The sequence below is a fragment of the Vicugna pacos genome, chromosome 1 (assembly GCF_048564905.1).
Source record: "Vicugna pacos chromosome 1, VicPac4, whole genome shotgun sequence".
NCBI lineage: Eukaryota > Metazoa > Chordata > Mammalia > Artiodactyla > Camelidae > Vicugna > Vicugna pacos.
This window is the reverse complement of record NC_132987.1, coordinates 48,917,455-48,928,566: the sequence shown is the minus strand read 5'-3', so window position 1 is coordinate 48,928,566 and position 11,112 is coordinate 48,917,455. Positions and strand designations below refer to the sequence as shown.

General features: G+C 36.3%; 1 long non-coding RNA gene across 1 annotated transcript in view; it reads left to right on the top strand.

Annotated features, from left to right (window-relative positions):
• The first annotated feature begins 3,862 nt into the window (after positions 1-3,862).
• Positions 3,863-11,112, top strand: part of LOC140696451 (uncharacterized) — a 50,856-nt gene continuing 43,606 nt past the window's right edge. Inside the window, exon 1 of the long non-coding RNA XR_012072804.1 lies at positions 3,863-4,047. This is a non-coding gene — a long non-coding RNA (uncharacterized lncRNA). The remainder of the gene's footprint in view (positions 4,048-11,112) is intronic.

Sequence of the window (11,112 nt, the reverse complement as noted above, 5' to 3'; positions counted from 1 at the left end):
AACTGCTCTAGGTAACTGTTCTATTTTCATTTGAACAATGTAGCTTTAGCGTAGCCTCTTACTTGCCCATCAGAGACAGATATTGTGTCCATAGGAGGAACCAATATATTTACTTATTTCAAATGACACTTTCACAATCAATACATATTGCCCTGTGATGAGACATGCAGGACCCAGAATTGATTGTCTAGTTTTGAATGCATTGTCTCTGGGCAAGTTACTTAACCTCTTTAACTGTAGAATATATATTAGCAATATCAACCTCTTAGGTTTTTCTTTTAACTATGAAATGATATAATGTAGGTAAACAATGTAGAAGGTGGCCTGGGATATAGTAAACACTAGGTCAGTGGGTTTCAAACTGTGGTCCCTCCACCAGAAGCATCAGTGTCCTCTAGAGACTTGTTACATATGGAAATTCTCTGTTCCCATCACAGATTTACTGATTCAGAAACACTAGGGGGTGGGGCCTGGAAATCTGTGTTTTAACAAGCCCTCTAAGAGATTCTGATGTTGACTAAAATTTTGGAGCCACTGTGTTAAAGATTACTGTGGTTATTTAATTAATTCCCACCAGCACATATTTCAAATGGCAAACTCATTCTGGTAGTTATTATACTATCTAAAAAGAAACATCCTCTTATAACTAATTAAACTAATTACATTTAAATAGTCAAATTATTCTCCTTGATTCATAATTCAAGCAATAGCTTTAAAATGATTTATTTATAATTATCACCTCCATCACTGAAACATCACTATAAAGTTTTCAAACTGGAATATACCAATGTAGGAGAAAAAATTTCAGCCTTCCTCTGGGACACAGATTTTGAAAAACTTAGGAACAAGGGTAGCTGTCCTGGATTGTGAAGTGATGGGCTTGACTAGAGCCCTCCAAATTGTGTTAAATCAGGCTGACCAGGTGGGATGACACTATTTATGAAAAACCCTGAAAGTCAGAAAAATTAAGCTTGGTCTAGTAAAAATTGGTAAGGACTATTGAACTTTTTTGAATGTGGGAGTGATGCAGTGAATGGAAAGTGGAAAGGCTGAATTGTAGTGAGGAGGGCTGGGTACCCAAGGCCAGTGTCCTAGAGCTGGCTAAGCTGAGAGATGTGGAGATGCCAGAGGTCTTAGGTTGTAGAGATGGGGAAGAGACTGGGAGAGAAAACTCACTGGTCTTTGCCTGTGACTATATGTCACATTACAATACAAGCAGTGACAGGCCCAGGCCCAGGCATGTCATCTAGTGGGGGTTGTGGAGCTATAGGATTCCTGAAGGCAGGCTAGGCAATTGCTTTATATTTCCAGGTGATCTTTCTTCATTGGCTAGTGTGTGGAGGCACAGGCTGACAAGACAAAACAAGTCATCTGGACATCTTCAAATGTTCTGAGACTGGGAGAAAAATGTTAGTTCAGAAGCATGTATTTTCCAGGATTTGTACCAACTGTACTAGATATGGACCTTAGAGCCAACAATTGATCTGGATTCTAGTGTCCTAAGCTGAGTGTGTGTGAGACACTCTGAGAATGGATTTTTTTTTCTCAGGGAAGTCTGAGTCTTCCTCATTCTAAGTGGGAACCAGGTTGACTTCCACCTCTTGGGGAACTATTGCTTAAAAGTGTCTAGGTTCTCAGAGTCAGTTGCCCTTTTTTATCATAGGACCTGGAGCTGTTGGGTGTTGAGTGTCACAGAATTTAATTTTTGCCAGAGTCAATGTAGCATGGAAGTTTTTCCTCTAGTGTAGCTTTTATGACTGGGGTAGGGAAGCAGACCCAAGATTTTTAGGGAATGCCTTACTTTGGTAAACTTAGAGCACTGTGATCATCTATTTGTGGGAAGATTTGAGCATTAGAACCTAAGTAAGTCTGGGAAGTCACTCGTAGGTTAGTCTACTAAGGCAAAAGAAATAAAAAGCAAAAATAAACAAATGGGACCTAATTAAACTTACAAGCTTTTGCACAGCAGAGGAAACTATAAACAAAACAAAAAGACAACCTACGGAATGTGAAAAAATATTTGCAAATGATGCAACTGACAAGGACTTAATTTCCAGAATATACAAACAGCTCATACAACTCATTATCAAAAAACAAACAACTTAATCCAAAAATGGGCAGAAGACCTAAACAGACATTGACATTTCTCCAATAAAGACATGAAGATGGCCAATAGGACATGAAAAAATGCTCAATATCTCTAATTATCGGAGAAATACAAATCAAAACTACAATGAGGTATCACCTTACACTGGTCAGAATGTCCATCATTAAAAAGTCCACAAATGATAAATACTGGAGAGGGTGTGGAGAAAAGGAAACCCTCCTGCACTGCTGGTGGGAATGTAATTTGGCACAAGCACTATAGAAAACAGTATGGAGAGTCCTTAAAAAATGAAAAGCAAACTTACCATATGATCCAGCAATCCCACTCCTGGGCATATATCTGGAGGAAACTCTAATTCGAAAGATACATGCACCCCAAAGAAGGATATACATGTTCATACCAACACTATTTATAATGACAGCCAAGACATGGAAGCAACCTAAACATCCATCAACTGATGACTGGGTAATGAAGATGTAGTGTGTGTGTGTATATATATATGTACACACACACACACACACATAATGGAATACTACTCAGCCGTAAAAATGAAATAATGCCATTTTCAGCAACATGGACGAACCTAGAAATTATCATACTAAATGCAGTGAGTCAGAAAGGGGAAGACAAATATCATATGATATCATTTATATGTGGAATTTAAAAAAAAAGACACAAATGAACTTATTTACAAAACGGAAACAGACTCACAGACATAGAAAACAAACTTAAGGTTACCAGGGGGGAAAGTGGTAGGAAGGGATAAATTGGGAGTTCGGGATTTGCAGGTACTAACTACTATATAAAACAGATAAACAACAAGGTCCTACTGTATAGCACAGGGAACTATATTCAGTACATAGTAATAGCCTACAATGAAAAAGGATATATGTATATCTTTTATATATTCTTTATATATATATGTATAACTGAATCACTATGCTGTACATCAGACACTAACACAACATTGTAAATAAACTATACTTCAATAAAAAAAAAACCTGGGAAATCATTTAAATTATGCTTAAAGTTGCCCTGATTTAGAGTGCACTCAGGTTTTGGTAGGTGAGATTGCCCAAGGTCACCAGGATTGCCTCCATCTATGAGTTTCATTTCTCAAACAGAGAAAACCATCAGGCAGCAAGGATACTGGAGATGGCTCTCACTCTCTCCTCCTTTCTCTCCTTTTCTCCCTTTCCCTCCTTATCTTTCTCTCTCGCTCTCGCTCTCTCACTCCACTCTGTTTAGACAAGGACTATACAATCTTAGTTTGTGATGAAGATACTTCTGTCAGAATATAGAAGTAATTTCTCTTTAAAGCTTTAGGTTTTAGAACTCTATTTAAAAAAAAGCATGAGATCCTTTAGATAATAATCTAAGTTAATGTTTTAGTTAAAAAAAACAGTTTCAGTGAAACAGGTGAGAGTCTGAATGTAGGGCTAGTTCAGTGCCACCCGCCAAGGTATTATTGACCTTTTGTGTCCGGCTCCAACAAGGGTCCTCCTGCCTGGTGTCTGCTTGTGTCAACAGAACAAGCCCAAGTTCGGTTCTGAAGCAAAGGAAAGCTCTCTTTTTGGATCAGAGAAGGGAGACGTGCGAGTTCCCGCTCTGCAGCACGCGCTCCGGTAACAGGCCATGGACAGGCTGATCTACCCGGTTCTCCGCAGCGGGGAAGGGCGGAGTTCTCGCGATGCTCCCAGAGCTCCCGCGGCCGAGCGGCACCCGCGCTCCAGGTCGCAGTGCCGAGCGCAGCGCCTCTGCACACGCCCCGGCGGGCCGGCGCCATCTTGAATCGCGGAGGTCTGTGCAGAAGTGCTGCGTGCTGACGGGTCAGGCTGCCGCCGCTCCTTGAGGAACTCTGGTGAGAAGCGTCGGGTGTGAGGCCTATGCACGCGGTGCCCTGTGAACGAGGGAAACAAAGCGGAGAGGAAAAGAAAAAGGTTAGACTTTATTACCCGGATTCTGTTTTTATTCTCAGGAATTCTACCAGCCGTTCTAGCCGCTCCTACCTACTGAGATAAGTATCAGGGTCTTTTGATGCAGAGGCACAATGTGGAGGTAGAAACCCTTTTTCAAGAGGATAATGAAAGGTTGAAGATGGGCAGTTAGTTTTCTTTTTTTCCTGATTCATTCTTCTTAGTAATATAATAGCTGAAAGGTCCCCCTTATTATTCAGTAAAGTCAGAATGTTACAACTGAGAGAGGATCTTGAAAGAGCGCACTCTCACTAGGAAGAAAAGAGCAACTGGTTGTTTCGGAGGTGTGCGTGCGCACGCGCGCGTACTGTGGAGAGCGAGCGAGCGTGCGACTGTGTGCATAGGGGGCCTCAGGTATTAAGCATTTTACAAAGTGTGGGCACAGCTGGTGCCTGGGGATTGAATCATGTGATCTCTGAAACATCAAATAATCCTTCTCTGTGCATCTACTTTGTAATTAAGGCCTGTCAAATTTTATTGTGGTGTTTTAGAAATAAGTACCCGGCCCGGAGCCATTTAACCCTTTCCATGCCTTCAAGCTGTTCCATGTGCGTCGACTCAGATGTCACCCTGAGCTGCTGAAACCTGCCTCTGTGGCATTATATTCTGTAACCTTTCATTTCACACAGGTCAACACTTGGCTTTTAAATGGTAGTAAATTTCAGGCACTACTGATTCAGGCTGGGCAGCTAGAGGTGAAAGGCTTTATCTCCCTGGAATTTTTGTGAAATAGCCAGTCACTCAGAAAGCAATTCTGAATCTTTTACACAAAGCAAAAAGATTAATGCTGTTCCTGAGGTGACATAAAGGAGAGATATCTGCCTCACAAAACTAGTAGCTTTTTCAGTCTCTCATTCTGTTAATGGAGGTTACTCTGAGTTGTTGGCTGTGTCCTCTGGTCTTTTGGAAGCTTGGCCAACGGACAGGTAAATGTGTTATTTAGTCTTGTCATTATTATTGTGAGTTTTTTCGATCAATTTTTGGATGGAGGAACATCAGTCTGTTAGGTTCATCTTTTCATATCAAAGCCTCAGTTGAAGTTTCTTAAGTTTATCACTACCTCAGATCTGCTGTTTAGTACTTACCTAGCATTCCTTGTTTGGCATTATCAATCCAATTCTAGAAAAAGTGTGAATTACAGAGTACTTACCTCCTACCATTTTCTCCTTTTTGCAGAGTCTCTAATACTCAAGATTCAGGGTAGCTTGGAAACATAGGCTTCCTGGCCATAGGGCAGTCTAAAGTTATACTTTGAATTTCTTTAGGGAGAAGTCTACTCTCTCTAAATAACTCTATTTCATGACACTTCTTTGGTCTTGTTTACATTTTGAAACTATTTACCACCTCCTAAGAAGAAAGGAGAGAGGTTTGGGGATGAGCTAGCTCCCAGCTGAAGGATACCCTATATGGAAGCCTGGAACCAATGGAATGCAAAAAGTAGAAGCTATATGCCTGTTTTTTTTTTTTTTTTAATGCCGTATGCCCTCATGCCCATACAAAACTTGGCAGGAATTATGACTGAAACCATTAAAAAATTGTGGAATGTATTTTTTTGTGTGCCAGTTGTTATGCTAAGTGATGGTATTGACAACGTGAGATTTATAGGACAGTTATTACCTTCGTTTTATAGGTGAATATACTGGAGATAAGATACTGTAATAAAAAAAGTACACTCGCCCCCCCCCCCCCAAGAGATGGATATACTGAAGATAAGAAAGATTAAGTGAATTACCCAAGGTTTCATGGCAACTAAGTGGCAAAGCTGGATCAGAAACCTGTTTCCTCTGACTACATGTCAAGTTCTCATTTTGCACATTCAGTAACATAATACAGGTCAACTTCTTGCTACTTAGTTCTGTCTCATTACTCCTTTCCAGGTCCATGCTCCAGATCCTCCTTCCACCTGTCCCCCTCTTCAGGTCACAGTATAGATAACACTCTGTTGAATGTTATTTCTTTTGGAAATTCTTAGCTTTCCCAGACCAAGAAGTCTTTCTGTTACATGCTCTCAGTTCACCCTGCACTTTTCTTTCAGAATGTATATCACAGCTAATAATTATCTGTGCAGTTATTTTCTAAGGCCTCTTTTACATACAAGACTTTATAGTCCATGAAAACATAAATCACTTCTGTCTTGTTCATCACTTCTCTAGCCCTTGGTGGAGGCGACATACCTAAAACCAGCTCAAAATCTATTCGTTAAATGAAGGAAGGAATAGATAGCACTCTCTGAGTATTAGTTGTTGTGTTATATTTATTATTTTTGATAATTGAGTAAGATGCCTTGTATGAATACTCAGTGAGGTAGTTGAAGAACCTGTCAGAATAACAGGGTGACAACAGAAGTGTCAGGGTTAGTGATTTCTGAGCATGACTTGAGGTTAAGGTGATGGCACAAAGAGGGATAACATGTCCAAAGTGGAGTCTGGAGAGCAGGATGAAGGCAGAGCAAGTAAGCACACTTTGCCTTTGACCTACCTGCCAGTCACTTCTCAAGAACTTGTGAAAAAGAATAGCCTTTCGACTGATAGCTTTGTTTTAAGGGAAAGAATCTATTCATCTCTTAGCTTAGTATGTTAATAAAGAAAGACTGAGAGGCAACTTCAGTTATATAGTTTTTCTCCAAGTATTTTCCAGTTTATCCCATTGTTTCCCAGTGCTAGTGAATGGCTTTCTACATTCTAAATCAAAATTTATTTTTGAGCCAATGTCTTCATGTCTTACATACTTGAAGAATTCTTTCATATTTGTGTAAGGTCTAGGGAGAGATTTTATTTTTCCCTCTCGGTTTTGCTACTTAGTTAAAGTCATGTGAGATAACCTCTGTTGTATTTTTATCAGGTCTGTTGCCCAGTATATCAATTCTGTGGTTTTTGCAGGATCTAAGGTGAAGATAAAGTAATCTAACCCAAGCTGCCTCTGATTGATGAGTCTGATTTGTAGATTGACGTTTCATACTAGAGAGATGTTAAGAATGTCAATTTTCAGAGTATTCAGACTAGCTAAAAGAACTATTGTAGCAGTGTTTTAATCCATTCTAGAACATTGTCGTCAGTGAATATTCAATGCTATGACAATACAGTAAAATATTTTAAACCAAGGAAATTTGATTTTACTGTACCAAAACCTATTTAAGACAATAAAAAGACAGCAGAAACAATTTCTTTTTCTGTATAATAGAAAATTATGGTTATAAGCAAGTAAGACTGAGGTAGTCAAGTATGTAACAGAACATGTAAGCACACAAATGGCTATTGAATACACAGAGCAAGTAATTAAAGCTAAAAAACAATTATTCTACTCATTCAAAGAAAGAATTAGGTAACCTACAGAAATCCACAAAATACAATTAGGTTTAAAAATAAACAAAAGTGTTTCTGTTCAATTTAGGACCAACATGAGAGTAGAGAGTTTTGTTAAGTTGTTTGATTAAGTAGTAATAGACTTTTATTTTTAAATAGCAGAATCAAGTTTTTACTTTTATGGTGTCAGGCTTTTCTAGGTGCAGTGAAAGAAATGTACTATATCAGTATATGCTTGATTTAAGAATAGCCAATTTAGGAAGGATTTGCCCATGCAAACAAGGTCAACTTTTCCTCTTCATTTCCTTATAGAGACAGTGGCCCACTGGTCCCCATTTTCACTACTAGGAAAAAGAGTAAATGAACTGGAAAAATCTTTTATTATAAAAGCATAAAGATATAGAGTCCAGAAAGGCCAGCCCTAGCCCTGTCTTTCCCTGCTCTGCCCCTCCCACCAAAATGGTACTCAAATCTGTTTCTGGCAATTATTGATGCTGAAGTGAGTGAGGAACAGAGAATTAGAGAATCTGTTCCATTCGAAGTTTATTTCCCTTTATTTTTATGTCGTTATATTTTATTTTTTTAATGAAAACATTTAGACAAATGCAGAAATCATGTACCCACCATCACAACCAGGATAAAGAAAAGTTCCCTTGTCCTGCCAAATTCTGTCCTGCTGTACCATGTATTAAAATTCTTTAATACTCTTTAAAACATTTAAAACTATGTATTAAAGTTTTTTTGCAACATTAATTTTCAGCTTTTTAATATAAATACTAGATGTGAAATTTCTGACTTTGAATCATATGGTAAATGTATATTTAACTTTCTGAGAAACTACCAAATTGTTTTCCCAAGTGGTTATGCCATTTTGCATTCCCACCAGCAATGTATGAGAATTCTAGTTGCTCAAAAAAACCCCCGAAATTATTCTCTTAGAAGTGTAGTTATCTTTTTGTGGTTTCAGTCTGCATTTCCGTAATGTCTAATGATGCTGAGCATCTTTTCATTTGCTTTTTTGCCGTTTATACCTCTTCTTTTATGAAATGTCTGTTCAAATTTTATGCCCTTTTTTTGTTTTCTTGCAGTTTCAAGTGTTCTTTATATATTCACAATACATGGGAATGTGATATACAAATATTTTCTCTTAATGTGTACCTTGTATTTTCACTCTCTTAATAGTGTCTTTCCCCAAGCAAAAGTTTTTAGTTTTGATGAAGACTAATTTATCAGTTTTTTTTCAATGGATCATGGTTTTGGTGTTGTATCTGAAAACTCTTTTGTACCCAAGTTCATAAAGAATTTTTCCTGTGTTTTCTTCAAAAGTGTTACAGTTTTCTGATTTACATTTTAAAGCTATGATGCATTTCAAGTTAATTTTTGCATAAAGTGTGAAATATAGGTCAAGATTCTTTTTGGGGGGAATATTTATGCCAATTGTTCCAGCACCATTTGTTGTGAAAATTATTCTTTCTCTGTTGAGTCTTCCTTTGCATCTTTTCAAAAATCAATTGGTAGAATTCATTGGTAAAAGCATTTGGATCTGGAGTTTTCTTTGCCAGGAGGATTTTAATTACAAATTCAATTTCTTTAGTAGATATAGGAATATTTAAGTTATTTATTTCTTTTTTAGTAGGTTTTGGGTTATTTGAATCTTTCCAGAAACTGCTTGATTTTACTCATGTTATTGAATTTATAGCTATGGAGTTGCTTTTTAGTATTCTTTTATTTTCCTTTTAATGTTTCTGAAGTAAATGGTAACATACCCTCTTTTATTCATGATATAAATGATTTGTATCTTTGCTTTTTTAAAAAAATTGATCTGTCTGGCTAGATATTTATCAAATGTATTGATTTCTTTATAGAACCAACTTTTATTATTGAAGTATAATCAGTTTACAATGTGTCAATTTCTGGTGTATAGCATAGTAGTTCAGCTGTGCATACACATACATATATTGGTTTTTTTTTCATTATAGGTTATTTAGAATGAAGTTTTGATTTAATTTCATTTTCTTTGTTTTCTTTTTTCACTTTCATTGGTTTCTGGTATTGTAATCATTTCTTTTTTTTCTACTTGTTTGGGGTTTAGTTTGCTCTTATCTAATTTCTTAAGTGGAAGTGTACCTTATTGATTTGAGATCTTTCTCCTTTTATAATAATAGCATTTAGTACTATAAATTTCCCCTCTAAGCACTGCTTTAGCTATATCCCTCAAATTTTGATGAGTTGTATTTTAATTTAATTCAAAATATTTTCTAATTTCTTTTGAGACTTCTTATTTGACCCAAGGATTATTCAGAAATATACTGTTTAATTTCCAAATATTTGGGGATTTTTTTCAGACCTCTATGTTATGATATCTAGTTTAGTTCCATTATGGTAAGTAAACACATTTTGTATGATTTCCATTCTTTTAAATTTCTTAAGGTTCATGTTACAAGGTAGAAAATGTCCTCTCAGTGAATGTTTCATGTGTATTTGAAGGAGTATGTAATCTGCTGTTGTTGAGTGAAGTGTTTGGTAAATGTCAATTAAATCAGCCCAGTTGTATGATGGTGTTCCGTTCTTCCATATTTTTTCCTGATTTTTCTTTTAGTTCTTTTGATTGTTGAGAGAGAAATGTTGAAGTCTCCATATATAATGTGGATTTGTCTATTTCTCCTTTCAGTTATTAGCTTTTGTTTTGGTTATTTTCAAGGTCTGTATTTCAGGTGCATAGAAATTTAGGATTGCTGCATCTTCTTGGTATGAATTGACTCTTTTATCATTATGTATTGATCTTCTTTATCCCTGGTAACTTTCCATGTTCTAAAATTTCATTTTTGTCTGATATTAATATAGCTTTCTGGCTTTCTTGTGAGTAGTGTTCCTGTGGTAGATCTTTTCCCATCATTGTACTTTTACCCTATAGGTCTTATATTTTATCTATTTTGACAACCTATTTTAATTAGTATATTCAGACCATTTGCTTTCAGTGTAATTATTGACATGGTTGGATTTAGGTCTGACGTTTAATTTGTTTACTGTTTGTTCCCTCTATTTTTCATTTTCCTGTTTTTCCTTTCCTGACCGCTTTTCGATTATTTGAATTCTTTTTGTTGTAGATGGCATGTGTATGACATCTACATAATTTTAAACCCCACCAGACAATGTTATCGTTTTTGCTTTTAATAGTCATACTGTCATAGATATTTTAAAGAATGTAATATAAGTATGTTTTTTTCACTTAGATATTTACTACTTATGTTATTTCTTCTTTATTCCTGAAATTCCAAGTTTCTTTCTGTTATAATTTCCCTGCTGCCTCAAAAACTTCTTTTAGTATTTATTTTAGAGCAGATCAACTGCTGATGAATTCTCTTAGTTTTCCTTCACCTGATGATATCTTTTTTCCCTGTTCATCTGTGAGGGATATTTTCTCTGGTTGGTAGTTCTTTTACTATGTATAAAATGTTCCATTGTATTTTGTCCTCCATGGTTTCTGATAAGAAATCTTTAGTCACTTGAACCATTGTTGCCCTATATTTATTGTGATATTTTACTCTTGACTTCTTCTATTTTTTTTCTTCAAAAAATTGGTCTTTAGTTATTTGATTATGATGTATCTAGGATTCTTATTCTTTGAGTTTATACTGTTGAGGTTCACTGAACTTCTTGAAGTATGTAAATTACATCTTTCACCAAATTTTGGAAAATATAAGCCATTATTTTTTGAAATTTTTTC